Source organism: Macadamia integrifolia, chromosome 7 (assembly GCF_013358625.1).
Source record: "Macadamia integrifolia cultivar HAES 741 chromosome 7, SCU_Mint_v3, whole genome shotgun sequence".
NCBI lineage: Eukaryota > Viridiplantae > Streptophyta > Magnoliopsida > Proteales > Proteaceae > Macadamia > Macadamia integrifolia.
The window spans coordinates 19,553,860-19,569,337 of record NC_056563.1 but is presented as its reverse complement, the minus strand read 5'-3'; the positions used below and the strand labels follow the sequence as shown (position 1 = coordinate 19,569,337).

The following is a 15,478-nucleotide window of genomic DNA, read 5'->3' as shown; positions in this document are numbered from 1 at the left end:
GGGCTCTTTCCCAAAAATCTAAAAGAGGGTTTAAGAAAGGGGTTTTCCTAAGAATCCTTGGAGTATGTACAATACCTATCTCAAATCGAAGATCTAGATGAGCTGATCATTAATCCAGGCTCAAAATACCAAGACCCAGCTCCAGTGAAGCTCTATGGTCAATTTCCCTTCTCATTTTTTCTTCTTCTTCTTCTTCTTCTTCTTCTTTTTTCCTTTCTTCTTCTTTCTCTCTCTTCTTTACTCTCCCACCAACCAACTATCATTAATGATAGAGAAGACAATAAATGTCTCCCCATTTTATACCTGGGCCCCCAAAATATCTTTTAGTCTTAGGTGGGTATACTTCAAGTAAGTATATCTCAGGTGGGTATAATCTCAGGTGAGATATCTCAGGTCGGGATTCTCAGGTGGGTATACTCATTCGTTAGTGCTCCATTTGGGCTTCAATAAGAATAAACTCCCACATATAATTGAATTACATTGGCACCCACAATTATTAGTACGTACCTTTACTTCTTGTACATAGACTCGTGGTGCATGCAAGTGTAAGGCTTGAGTGCACATATTACACTTGGTACCCGCTCGGTCATGTCGAACCAACTTGAGTTCAAAGTCACTCTTGCTACCATGTTTCATATGGTACTTGTGCCAGTTATCTCCAGTTCAGCCCCTATATGATCAAACCAAGTCAATACAGGTAGTTAGACCGGGTTTAGAAAGTAGGGTATCACAATTGAGATGGCTCACAATGTAGCCCAATTGTTACACCTTCAATAATTGAAAGAGAGCTTGAATCAGTTTCCCTTATGTCGAGAGTAATCCCACATACGAAGGCAAGCTGGCGAAGCTATCAATTTTTCTTTTTCTTTTTTTTAGTATTACAAAATGGTGGAACCCACATAATCTTCTTCCACTTAATCCCATTCATCCAAACCCTCATCCATATACACTAGGACCACATCGGCTCTTGTGCTGACTACATTCTCTTTGGGTAGAGGAAAATGTTTTCATTTTTTTCTTATGAAAAATAGGATTAAAATAAAAAATATGATAGGTATCAAATTGATATCGACCAATACTGATATATAAACCCGTTGTTCCTAATTGAGATTAAAAATAGAGAATGAGATAATAATAATAATAATAATAATAAGTACCCCATCAATGGAGGATAATGACTTTGGAGCGTGGTTAATGCTGTTAATGTTACTAAATGAGGGCTGGAAAAAAAAGAGGAGAGAATGAGAGAATGAGTTGGAGAGAAAAAGGGAGAGTTGAAACTTCCTTCGGTAATCGGTTACGTTATGCATCCTCTTCCACATCTGTTCAGTTCTGAGTATTATGGGGATTCTAGGATGCAGAGGTCGTGAGCTGGGGATTCAAGCTTGGTATGGTTGTCCAATGGTTAATATTTTATCAATAAAACGAAAAACAAAAAAAAAACAAAAACAAAAATGGCTAATATAGCTTCCTTATCTCATGGTGGACCCCTGACATATTCTATTGGGAAAAGGACAGGTATGCTAGCGTAGTACCTAGGAATTAGGAATGCTAGCGGCATTTTGACTATAGGATTTGATCAACATGAATTGAACCATTGGATGGAGAGAAGATAAACAAATTTTCAATGCACGGTTGCAACACCTTTACTCTCTCTCTCTCTCCTCGTCGGAAAAAATAATTCATTCACCGGATCCAGCCGGAGAAAAGAAAGTAGTTGGCACCGCCGCTGTTGATGGACCACATCTGTTGCCGCTGCCGAGGTCGAAGAAAGCTCAGAGGGAGGGGGAGAGAGAGAGGAACAGCAAAAACCAAAAAAAAGGACCATCGTCGTCGGAGGGTCTAAAGTCTGGCATTATGGCTTCGACTATAGTAAATGGGCTTTTTTTCAATTGGGAGTCATCCATGTTGGTGACAATCTTGGTTAGTGTTTTAACTCAATATTGTTCCCGTAGGTTGATGTATGGATTGCACTCATTTTCTCTCCCATTAGTATAGGCCACCTGATTTGGTCGAATCCATGCGTCAACCAAGGGGTGACGAGAACCATTCTCAAATGAGAATGTTATCCTGGCTCGATCTTGTGCCTCTTGGTGGCATCTTTGTCTTGTGATATTTCTTTCTTTTTTCGGCTTTGATCTATTTATTTATTTATTCACCCAAAAATATATATTATACAGTGTTCAAGTATCCTCCCCGCCACAACCTATACTTGCTGATAGACGTTACGAGCTTCAAAAGTTGCAACCTGGCTGGAGCGACTAATTAAGGTGGGGAAAGAGACGGCTGAAAGTGGGGAGGGCTTTAAGTTTGTGATTGACAAGGTTGGAAATTACTATTTCGCTTGCGGTGTGAAAAGTCATTGCAATGAGGGTAAGATGAAGTTCATCGTTCCCTCCGTTACTCTCCGTTCCTCTTAGCCTTGATACTCACGGTTGACATTTGCTATTTTGTTCATGAAAATGGAGCTTTGGCAATTATTACTACTTGTTTCTAATTAAAGATTAATGTTCGTCCAGTCCTATATCTAAATTTCAAAGAGTATTTTTTTTCCTCACGCATGTTCTTTCATATTTATGTATTCATGTGTGAGCTTCATTTTTGTTCAATCTTTTGTCTTCTTAATCTTAAGAGACTTTACAATTGCTTTTATTTAGTTTGGCCCAATCGAATCTTTTCCCAACAAAATGGAACAACTAGCTACAATAAAATGAAGAGAATTGAAACTTATTTTGAGAAAGAAAAAGAAAAAATTAATAGAAGTTTATCTTCTAGGTGGCTGTAAAGAAATCCAACCGATGTTATTATTCCCTATGCCCCTTGTATGACCTTTGAAATGCCTTATAACTATTCCAGGAATTCCATCCAAGCAATAGTACTCTGGATAAAATGATTCTCTCTTTATCTTATGTAAAGGAAAATTACAATAAAAATTGTAATTATGATTTACTTAAAATTTGTCCTATATTTGATAATTATATTTAACAAATGTACTCTTATTTCCGTTTCAAAAATCAATCAAAAATCAACAGTACTTTTGGTTGAGTTTGTTATTCATTGACTGGGATAACCTTTGGTACACCTTCAGTGATTGGCCACAATGCTGCTTGGACGATGGTCTCCACCTGCCTAGTTACATCTTTGGCCGCCATTAACGACTGGCCTACAGAAGATTGATTGACCTCTGGGTTTGGACTAGAAGCTTCTTGGGGACTCAGTGTCCGTTGCCCCTCGAAGCTTCTAGAATTTCTCTTGGTTTGAACCACCATGTTGACGAGTGTCTCACTGGGCGTGCCAAAAAGATGTTGGCACAGATTTCTTCCCTAAGTTACGATCAAGTGGCCGTCCTCTTGTATGCACGGACGTGCTAGAATTCTTCCTGACCGGATTCAAATATTAATCTGACTTTGATCAAGCAACTTGGGCTCTCCTCTTACCCCGATAGGTCCAAGGACTTTTGCATAATCAAAACCACTAATGAATGAAGGAATAAACAATGATATTTTCCTCAACAGGTTCTGAGTACAAATCACAAGAGTCTAATGGATAGACCCGGTGGATGGAAATTCAAAAGTAATGGGTAGAAAAGTTCTACTTCATCTCTAACTCTAAATAGTGGAAAGTAAAAGCGTAAAAGAAATAAAAGAGTTGCATTGTAAGTGGGTTTGTGTATATATTGTTTGTTGTCTTTACTTGGCCTATTTTCTCTCCTTATATACTTTGAGGGTTAACCACTCCATCACACACACTATCAGCCCACTTTTTGATGAAGTGGTGCTCCAATGTACCATTGACACCTGTTCCATTGATGCCACTTCCCATGCGTGTGTCCTAACCGTCCTTGTGTGCTGGTGTTGCACCATTTATGAGTATTGGACCGATTCGGTCAGCCCACGTCCTTCTCTTTTTCACCCAAACCGCCTCTGCCACGTCATTGGGTATATATTTTCAAATTTTGGCGCTAACATATCCCACATGATTATATCACAAATTTCAAATCATTCCATATTTGATTACTAAATTTTACTTTACTTAGCATTCAAATCTCTTGAACTTGACACATAAAGGTTACCTTTAGTTGCAAGGAAAATTAAACGAAAGAAAAGTGGTCATTACAAAAGGGGAAGAGAACCTGCTTGCTTGCGTGGTGTCTGGGAGGGGGACAATGCCGTCTTTTCACAACCACATGTGTCTGGCCATAGAGCCACGCAAGTGCACAATGTTATTTTCTCCCCTAAAAAAATTGTAATCATTACCCCACTTGGTTATATCACTAACCCCAAATCATTCTATATTTGGCAATTAAATTTCAATTTACCTAGCATCCAAATAATACCTTAAGCTAGAAAAGTACACCAAAAATTACATTTTAAAAACATCACTACTGAATATGGTAACAAATTAAAGTAATTTATACGATCATGTTGAATAATGAATACATTTATTTATTTATTTACTTATTAGATTTGAAATTTTTCACTTCCCTTCCCTTCTATATTCAAAATAAAAATTACATTTAAAATAAATAAATGATTACTAAATATGGTAAATAATTTTAGTATTTTATACGATCATGCTAGATAATGATTACAAAAGTTACATTTTTAAGTTTAAAATTTTCATTTTCTTGCTATTCAATTTCCCTTGCAATCAAATAGAAGTATAAAACCACAAATATATAAATAATCATTGCCCCCCAAAATTCATGTTCCTCATTTTCATTTTAATTTTTGAAAAGGTGCTATTGGGGTTTCACAGAGTTCAAATGCTGAAGTTAGGCCTTAAAAATTTCCACAGCACCACCAGCCCCAACCACCCAACCACCAAATGGGGATGAGGTGGCTTCCATCCAACCCACGTATCACACTTCAAACTTGGAGCTCTAGTGTTCATGTCAATACAGGGAGGGTGGGATTTCGGTAGATTTTACATGTAGTAAATTTGTTTTAAGGAACCCATCCAAAAAAAAAAAAAAAAAAAGGAAAGAAAGAAAAAAATTGTTTTGATGAAACCTTCAAAGGTGTAGAGAATTCAGGAATAGAAATATCAATCCCAATAAATCATAATATCCACATTACAATGAATCAAAAATCACTAATTACAGTTTAGGTCCTGGATGTGAGAACCAAATAGTTTTAGTGGCTCCAAAAATGAATGTTACCACAATCAAATGCTAGTGAGAAATCAGCAACACTTAAGAACTTGGAGATAAGGTAGTGAATTACTCTCTACTCATATGTAGGAATACCCCCTGGAGGAGATAGACAACTCAGAATAGGTTATTTAAAATCTCTACTCAACATATTCTACAAACACTAGGTGAGGGTTGGAGACCCCTTGACAGAAAATGCCATTCGACCCCAGTTGAGGATTTGATTAAGTTATAGTGAAATTATCTTGTACCACTCCTAAAATTGAAAATAATTTGGAGTAACCCCCAAAAATGAAAATAATGTCCAATAGACCCCTCACTTTCATAAAATTATATCTAAAAAATCCATTCTGTTAGGTTTAAGGAGTTAAGTGATGATGTCATCAGTCATTTTTCGCTAAATGGTCAATCTACCCTTATGGGTATCTTAAGTTACTATAATGACCTTTGCCCCCAATTATCAAAGCAGAGTTTGGGAAATACTTTCCCAAAATCCACAACTGCTGCTCTGATATCCCTCACCTCTAATTGTTGTTGTGCTGCTATGCTCCGTTGACCATTGAAGACTACACGAAGGAGGAAGCACCTCCATACGATGAAGCTGAGCACCTGATGAAATCCCTAATCTTTGCTCGGACTTCTTCTGCAAGGTGAAAGCCATTACCTTTACTCCGTTTACCCTTGAGGACAAAAGGAAAGTGGAAGCTTCTCAGTATAACGACGATGAAGCTTCTGCACGACAATGTTTGGCAGCGCAGGTCATGTTTGGTGCTCCGGCCGCTGTTACTCAGTTCGGCTGGCTGCTGCTGATGAAGAGGCAGAGCAGGACATGTTTGGTGCTTTTGATAATCTCTTTCTCAACACCTCCATTAAGCCCAAGGATATTGGGATTCTCGTCGTGAATTGCAGCCTCTTCAATCCAACACCTTCGCTTTCAGCCATAATCGTCAACAAGTACAAGTTGAGGGGGAACATCCGGAGCTTTAATTTGGGAGGGATTGGTTGCAGTGCTGGGGTTATTGCCGTTGACCTTGCTAAAGATATGCTCCAAGTGCATCGGAATACTAATGCGGTCGTCGTGAGCACAGAGAACATCACCCAGAATTGGTATTTTGGGAACAAAAAGTCGATGTTTATACCCAACTGCCTGTTTTGGGTTGGTGGCTCCGCTGTTCTCCTCTCTAACAAGTCTGCAGATAGGTGAAGGGCCAAGTACAAGCTTGTTCATATTGTAAGGACTCACAAAGCGGCCGACGACAAGGCATTCTGATGCGTTTATCAGGAGCATGATGATGCAGGTAAAGTAGGGGTCTCTCTGTCCAAGGATCTAATGGCCATCGCTGGAGGGGCCCTTAAGACCAACATCACCACCCTGGGCCTGCTGGTCCTCCCAATTAGCGAGCAGGTTCTCTTCTTTGCTACTCTGGTTGCCAAGAGACTGTTCAATGGTAAAGACATGCCTTACATCCCTGATTTTAAGTTTGCTTTCAATCATTTTTGCATACAAGCCGGTGGAAGGGTTATGATTAATGAGCTGGAGAAGAACTTGCAACTGCCGCCCATACATGTTGTGCAGCACTAACAGTCACCAGAACTGAGTAACAATGGCCGAACTGAGTGCAGAAGATAATTGTTGCTGCAGAAGATATCGGAGCCCTGTGTAATGGTTTGGAAGAAAATGGGTTCTTTTTTAGAGTTTAAGTGTAAGGGTACATTTCTCACTTTCAGTTTACACCGTAACAAATTAGGGACACGGTAGACATTATTTTCATTTTTGGGGGTTACCCAGGTATAGTCTTTCTTTGTAACGGGCTATTTTAATGGGGCCTAAATTATGAATAAGAAGCCTAAATTATGAATAAGAAGTAGGAACACAAGATTTAATTTATAAGACACAAACGAACAAAGACAACAAGGAACTCAAACCCACTGTTAAAGTTCAAGGAGCTTCTTTCTGTCGATTCAAACTGCCCAGGTAACGACAGCTTCCACCTTCCTTTTCTCTCACTCCTTTGAGAAATGTAGTACTATTAAGTAATTGGTATCTTTGGTTGTTAAAGATGGGATAAGCATCTTGCTTGAATTGAACTCCAATCCACACTTTGGATAGAGTTTTAATTATGTGGAGACCTATTCTAACTAGGTAAGATGGACTTTATATTTATTCCTATTATGGATAGAGTTTCCTATCTCAAGTGCACTTTCCTTTCCTATTGTATATATACATTTAGACATCGTTTGACAACGTTCTGTTTCTGTCGTTTCTGCGTTTTCTTGTTCCTAGAAATGGAGAAACAACCTAAAAAGCATTTGATAAAGTTGTTCCGTTTCACCCGTTTCTAGAAACATAAATCAAAATTTATGTCTATTTATAATTCTAAAAACAGCTTTGACGAAACAAGTTTGTTTGATTTGTTTCGTTGTTTCTGGAAACAAATTTGAGAGAAAAAAATGTTGTTATGCCCGATAAATCTCTCAACTATATAAACCTAAAAAGAGTCAACTGAACCCTCTCTCCCTTTTGGGCATCTGATGATACTATTGGATTTTTTAATAGCATTATATCTGCAAAAAACATTTTGAGAAACAGATTTATCAAACACCAAAAAACCAGTTTTTGTTTCCGAAAACGTGAAAAACCATTTTTATTATTTCTAGACACAAAACAGCAGAAACATTATCAAACAGTGCCTTGATTTTTATATATTAATGTAAGAGCCATAGAACTCCATATGATTTTTCTATTGAATATATTTGCTTTTGCAGCCTCTATGATCTGTGGGATTCAAAATGCTCTGTGGTAGGCTGCAACAACCCTCGGTGGGATGCTAAGGATGTTTGATGGGATGTAAGCCGAGCCCCATGTAGGATGCTTGGTCCATATTTTTCTTCTACTTCTCCATTCTTCTAATCAGTAACTCCTTGTTTTTGTTCAGTTATACCTTGGCTCCATTTGATTGTAAGGGGAATTAAAGAAAGGGCTTTGAAATTTTCAAACTTAGAGGAAACTCTTGTAATTATTATCTGAAACCCAAATCATTTCATATTTGGTCATTAGCATCATTTAAACAATGTTCCGTTTTTGTTCTTCTGTTCCCAGAAACGAAGAAATACCATTTGATAAAATCGTTCCATTTCTATTGACTTCTGTTCCTAGAAACGGAATTGGCGAAATTACTTCCTAGAAACGACTTAAGCCATTATTTTTTGAGTTGTTCCCGATAAAAAAGCTTCCCAGCCCGTGACCCTCCTGCCTCTCTTGTCTACCTAAAACAAAAGGCTTCCCAACAGAGCTCCCCTTCTGCCTCTCTCTCTCTCGCTCAAACGACTCCCCTTCTCTCTCTCTCTCTCTCTCGCTCTAACGACTCCCCTTCTGCCCCTCTCTCTCGCTCAAACGACTCCATAGCTCCGGTGAACCTGGTCTTCGACTTTCTCTCGCTGAAACGTCTCCATTGCTCTGGTAAAGCTGCAGCAGTAGCTCCTGTGACTCTCTCTCGCTCAAACGACTCCATAATACTCTCTGGAACTTGGGATAGAGAGAAAAGACGAGGAGAATCCAGATGATTTTGAGAGGTTTTACATAGGGTTTTGGTTCCTCGCTTCTATTGGTACGATTTTGGTTATTTATGTTGTAATTTTAAGGATTAGTTTTGTCAAATTTTTTTTCTTCATTATGGACGCCATTTTTTGGCTCCTTTATTGAGTCGATCTTTTGGGTATTTTAAGTGCAGAAGAGGTGGATTTTGCTCCTTTTTTTTTTTAAATCTGTAATGCTGTTCTGATCATGCCCAGAAAGGGAGTTTGCTCTGAATTTTCGTCTCTGTTTAATCTGTGTTCTCGTTGATCTTTGGGTATTTTAACCCATCCATCATGCATTACATTATCGAGCTTGACTTGCATTTTGGATTTCTTCTCTGAAGCTTAACTTGCATGCCTGGAGCTGCTCTTGTAATTTTTGTGAAAATTTGAGTCGATGTTTGGCTATTTTGAGCCGATCTTTGGCAGTCTCAGGTGCTAGTGCAATAGGGTGCATTGCTAGTGTATGTGGATGAGAATAATGTAATGCATGATGGATGAGTAGGCATGAGTTGCTTCACCAGCTCCACACTCTCCTCTTATGTGTTGCATTGAAGAACTTGTTCTGGAGAAAGACCATCCAGAACTCCCTTTGGCAGCTCTCGGGACCAGGCCTTGATTAGGCCGGCCAAACTGTGTACATCAAATTCATCTGGTACAATACCCCTGTTCAGCCTGAATATCCCTTCTGCCTAAGGCTCAATGCAGATAAACCAATGAGAACATTGCCTTTGGCTAACCTAACTTATTCACCTTTTAATGTTAACAATGAACTGCGTGACAAACAATGAACATCTTTTGGTGATGTATTGCGTCTTGTTCTTCACCCCCCCGTGTTTAGTTTCTTCGCCATATTGTCCTTGATCCTCTTCGGCATCATTGTTTTTGTTAGGATACGTAGCCCTATTGGCATATTAACCCCTTTGGTTAACTAATTCCTCCATCTCAATAGAAATTAATCTCCACAACTTTAGGGAATTGCTTTACTAACTCCCCCCCATCACAATAGAAATCAATGTTGATGTACCTTTAGACCTGCTTGAGAGTATAACCTTTCCTGCATTAGCAATAGGATAGTGGGCACACTATTCCCTTTGGAATCATAAGAGCACTGCATTGATTCTACAGAGACACCAATTACACTAGCTCTGCACACACATTATATTTCAGGTTTGACTATTACAAGGAAATATCATTGCACAAATTATGTTACGTTGCATTGTATTTTATGGATAAATCTCTTTAATAGGAACCTTTTTCTGGTTTAAATATTCAGAAAACTGAAACCCACAGAGATAGTGTTATTAGGCTGGTTAATGTGTTTTGGTCCATGGAGGTAGCAACAGTCCTAACAAATCAATAGGGTACAGTGCTAGTGTATGTGGATGTCAATAATGTAATGCATGATGGATGGGTTGACATGTGTATGTTTGTAGGCATTGTAAACAATAATTTCCTATAGCCACTAGCAGATTCCTTTATTCATTCCTTCACTTCCTCTTTACATCTCTTCTTCTCTCTTCAAAGAAGCCATGGCCTTCACTGATGTTTGGTTTATTTGGGTTATGTTCTCTTCTTCTTGGCTATGGAGTCCATGTTGAAGTCTCTCACAAGGTTTTCTTAAACCTTCAATCTCATCAGAACAGTAGTCCAGCAACCCAGCAACCTTATAGAATTGGCTACCATCTCCAACCAGCCAAAAACGGGATCAATGGTACCATGTTTTATATTTTCAATTTTTCTTCTTCTTCTCCTCTTTTGTAGCTTTTATTTTCTTTTAACTAACTTTTGATTTATATTGTGGCATGTCTGTGATTCTGTAGTGGACTCATGGGTATCTTTGGAAAAACAAATCCTAATGGTTAGTCAATTCTCTTTGGAATTAAATTTCTTTTATATGGAAATTAATGACTTCTCTTTATGTGTTGTGGTTTTAATTTGGATTGTTTTTCATTAGGCTGCACTGGTGTATTACTGCCCTTCCCTTTAAATTTCCCTTGCAACTAAATGTAGCCATATATTTTCTTGCTGGAACCCCTGTTGTTTTACTTAATACTGCTAAGAATCCAGTTCTGAATTCATATTATCACAATCAGACCCTATTCTGAACCTAACTACAGTTTCAAAATTTGATTCTGACTCAGAACATTAGAGTCCTATCACAAGGATTTTTTTTATTTCTAAGGTTTTCTTACCTAACATCAGGTTGCTGTTATTGAATTCGATTTACTTCAGAACTTAGATTATCATTCTAATATTAATTCTGAGTTTTCCTATTGTTGTGGACTAATTTGATTACATCTACTTGCTGCCCTGAAGTCACCCAATTACTGCAATCAGTCTTAGCTTTGGAAAGTCCTACCCCAAATAGGGTTTCTTCTATAACTTTGAATCAGACCACTGGATTAACTTGAGGTTTTGATATTCTGTTCTTTAATCTGAATCGAGTATTTGACCAGTTTTTGGACCATATCTAAGCCATTAATTTCAAGTTATTTAATTTTTTTTTCTTTTAGATTCTTGTTCTTTGTCTGCTTCACTGAGATTCTGGTTTTCAATTGAGTTTCTGATCCTAGTCACCTATGCTATCAGACCCCAACACTAAGAAAAAAAAAGGGAAATAAAGGGAAACATCATCTTCAACCTTAAGACCGATTCAGAACTTAACAGTAAACCATCCTCTCTCTCTCTCTCTCTCTCTCTCTCCCCGTTTCTCTGTCCCTCTCTCTTTCTCTGTCTCTCTCTCCACGTTTCTCTGTAAAACATGTATAATGATGATCATCTTATTTTATTATTGGACTTATTGAAACTTGTATTCTCAGTAAACTTGTATTTCTTTATTATTAGATGTATGTAAACAGACAAGGAAGGCCTAACCCCTGTAAGGGGTTGAGTCTGAAACAGACTTACAAGTGTGGGCATGGCTCGGTATTGACACATCCTTCAGTAAGAACTATAACTTTGTTTAAAGCTTCTGTGTCATTGGCATTTGGCAACATGTCTTGTTATAACCATTTGCATAAGACTAGGGGGATACAGGTGATGCCTTCCTGATTTCCAAATGAGGAATAGTTAAAATCCCATAGAAAAATAAGAGAAATCTCTTTCAACTTGGCTGATCAAATCTATACCAATTTTTATTGCCGATGGGTCCCCAAGTAATGACAGATTCACATCCAGATTAATCCTCTATATTAATATAGGCAGTGAACTCCAGTTCAAACCTGCAGAGTTCTATGGTTCATTAAAAAGTCGAAAGTTAATGATGGAGGGCTGGTAGGGGCAAAGAATACCTGAGGTGAATCCAGAGTTGCGCATGCATAAGGAGGGGGAGGAAAGAGAACTCACGCGCACAGCCTAAGGCTTTTAGACATTAACTTAATTCATCATTCTTCAAATCTGTCCCTATTTGAATGATTACATGCATTTAAATAGTAAAAGAAAACCAACATTAAAAGGAAACTTACTCTAATTTGGAAACTTAAATTAATTGGAAATTAAGTCCTAATAACTATCTCCTACCTAAGTTATCAAAAATTAAAAGATTGCATGAAAATAAAATTTCTAAAATATCCTATTGACTAAAGATTCAATATGGCTCCAAAGACTCAATATGGATTCGATTCATTTCTCGTTAGATACCCAAATGGGTCCATATCTACATCAATTAGGTTGTGTTTGGTATGCATTATCAGAATGCATTCTAGGTTGAGAACACATTCTAAGATGATAAAAATGCCGTTTGGCATGCATTCTCGTTCTTGAAGTCCAGAATGTGTAAGAGAATGCAATCCATTATGGAGCGGGTTCTTTTCCCATTCCACGTCCTCGTTTTTGTTAATGAGTTTCGTCCCGTGGAGAAACGAGCTCCTCATCTCCTTCCTCTTCGTTTTCTATCTTCTTCTCAATAGAAGCCATCCATTCCTGTGGCTGTCATAATCGTTGGAAACACAAATGCAGAAATTTCTTTGGTGGTGACGTGATGTAGATCAAAAGTCTGCAAAACTATGCTGGGTTAGTTTCTGTCTCTCAGAAATTCTTAGAAGATCTTATTCTAGTAGGCCGGTTCTCCGTAGTCGACAAACCATTCGTCTTCACAACAGATGATGGGATCAAGCACCTCTTTCTTCTGGATTCCTTCGGATTCATGATGAGTTGCAGAGAGAAACAGTGATTCTAAACGAAAAATCTTTGTTCTTTTCTTGATTCATGAGTTTATTAGTCTTGAGTATAGGGCCGGCTTTACTGATTTTTGATGGTTTCTGAATAATTATTCATTACTTTCACCTTTTGAGATCTAGAGGAGGAAAAATGCTTCGTTCCGTGCTTGCTTTGAGCAACAGAAGCTGCAGTACCGTACTCGAATGCGAAGAACAACTCCGAAATTTGGGCTTTTCCTGTAATTTATGAAGCCCTTTTCCACTTTACCCTGTTTTTTTTTTTTACACATTCTCGGGGTTTCAAAACGGATCCATCTTCCTTTTATCAAGCTTCTTGGGGATTTCATTAGCAGACCCCATGACAAGTATGGCTGGCCTCTACTGCAATCCAACTTATGTTGCTTAAGGTGTTGTTCTTGCCGGTTACTTTATTTGTGCAATGGACAAGTATGGCCAGCCCCTAATGCGGTTTTTGTAGTCATTCGATTTCAGACTGTGCTTCTCAGAAATTCGATCTATCCTCCCCAAGTGTTTCCCTAAGACAGGAGGACGGGTTTTTCTGGAAGGGAATTTAATCTATTCTCCATAATGCTCATGAGATGTTCGATAAAATGCTTGATGCATTCTAAAATTAGAAATTGCATTTTAGTTAAATATGTATCCAAACAATGTTCTTATTCTTAGCCAAGAATGCATTCTGCATCTTGAAAATGGGAATATGTATTCTCATAATGGGAATGCATACCAAACACAGCCTTAAATTTGACCATAATGGCATGTATGTAATTTGATTTTATTGTTAACATATCTTCTCTTAAAGCTATATTCTGTACAAATCTTATTGATTTGAAATGCTCAATTTTGTTTGATTCGGGTATCGAATGCTGGTTCGAAATGTGAAACTATAGATGGGTGGTTCATTTATTTGCGTTATTTCCTGCTGTCTTGCACCTATATTGGGTTTATATTTAGAAGAAACATTATCAGTTCTTGCGCGTGATCAAGGAGCTCAGGTTTGAAGTAAGAAGATAGGTTTCATGAGAAGTAGGCTTGGTTATGGCCAAGGGCCGCTGATCATATTTGTGCTGGTGGCAACTGCCTGAATGTTGACAGTGAGTGGTATGGCCAGGATGTTCCTCGTGGGAGGGTCTGAATGCTGGCATTATGGCTTCGACTGTAGTAAATGGGCTTTTCAATTTGGATACATCTACGTAGGTGACATTCTTGGTTAGTGTTTTAACTCAATATTATTAATGAGCTCTGTTCGTTTTTCTCTTTGTTCCCTTAGGTTGATGTATGGATTACACTCATTCTCTTTCATTAGCATATGACTTCTGATTTGGTGGAATCCACACATCAACCAAGGGGTGTACGAAAAGCATTCTCTTATGAGAATGTTATTTGGAGTCGATCTTGTGCCTCTTGGTGGTATCGTTGCCTTGTAATATTTCCTTTTTCTTTAGTGTTTGATATATTTAATTATTCACTCAAAAAGAAATATTATACAGTGTTCAAGTATGACCCTCATTAGAATGTGTACTTGCTGAAAGACTCCACGAGCTTCGAGAATTTTAACTTGGCAGGAGTGACTAAGGTGGGGAATGAGAGGGCTGGAAGTGGGGAGGCTTTAAGTTTGTAATCGACAAGGTTGAAAATTACTATTTCGCTTGCGGCGTGGAAAATTATTGCAATAAGGGTAAGATGAAGTTCCCCGTCCCCTCCGTTCCTCATGGCCTAGATTTTCATGGTTGATGTGTTCTATTCTGTTGATGGAGATGAAGCTTTGGCCTATATATATGGTCAGGGAAAACCCAGTGCCTTTTCTTACTTCTCTTTCTCCATTAATAATATATTATTTTCTTAATATTGATGATGAATTAAGGTAATTATTAGTACTTGTTTCTAAAGAGTAGTTTTTTTTTTTATCTAAATTCTAAGAGTAGTTTTTTTTTTTTTTTTTTTCCACAGGCATGTTCTTCCATATTCATGTATATGTGTGAGCTTCATTTTCTTTCAATCTTTTGTCTTCTTAATTTGAAGAGACTCTACAATTGCTTTCTTTTAATTTAGCCCAATTAAATCTTTTCCCAACAATTTGCAATGGCTAGCTACAATAAAATAAAAGTGAAACTGATTTAGAAGAGAAAAAAATAATAATAGAAGTTTATCTTCTAGGTGGTTGTGGAGAAATCTAACCGATGTTATTATTCCTTATGCCCAGTTGTATGAACTTTGAAATGCCTTTAGAACTATTCCAAGAATTTCATCCAACCGACAATACTGGATAAAATGATTCTCTCCTCACCTTAAGTGAATGAAATTTTCATTAAAAACTGTAATTATGATTTTACTTAAAATTTGTATTATATGTGGTAATTATATTTGTCAAATATACTCTTATATCCGTTTCAAAAATCAATCAAAGGGTTTTTCTTCTTAGTGAGATCAATCGAAGGGATTTGATAGGACAATATCATACCATATAACAACTACAAAAATTTCATTTAATTAGTGATTTTATTTTATTTCTTTTCCTTTTTATTTTCTTGGCAATCAAAAAAATACCCATAACTACCCAATCATTGCTTAT

General features: G+C 37.6%; 1 pseudogene; it reads left to right on the top strand.

Annotated features, from left to right (window-relative positions):
• The first annotated feature begins 5,894 nt into the window (after positions 1 to 5,894).
• On the top strand, positions 5,895 to 14,774 carry LOC122084803 (annotated as a pseudogene).
• The last annotated feature ends 704 nt before the right edge of the window (positions 14,775 to 15,478 follow it).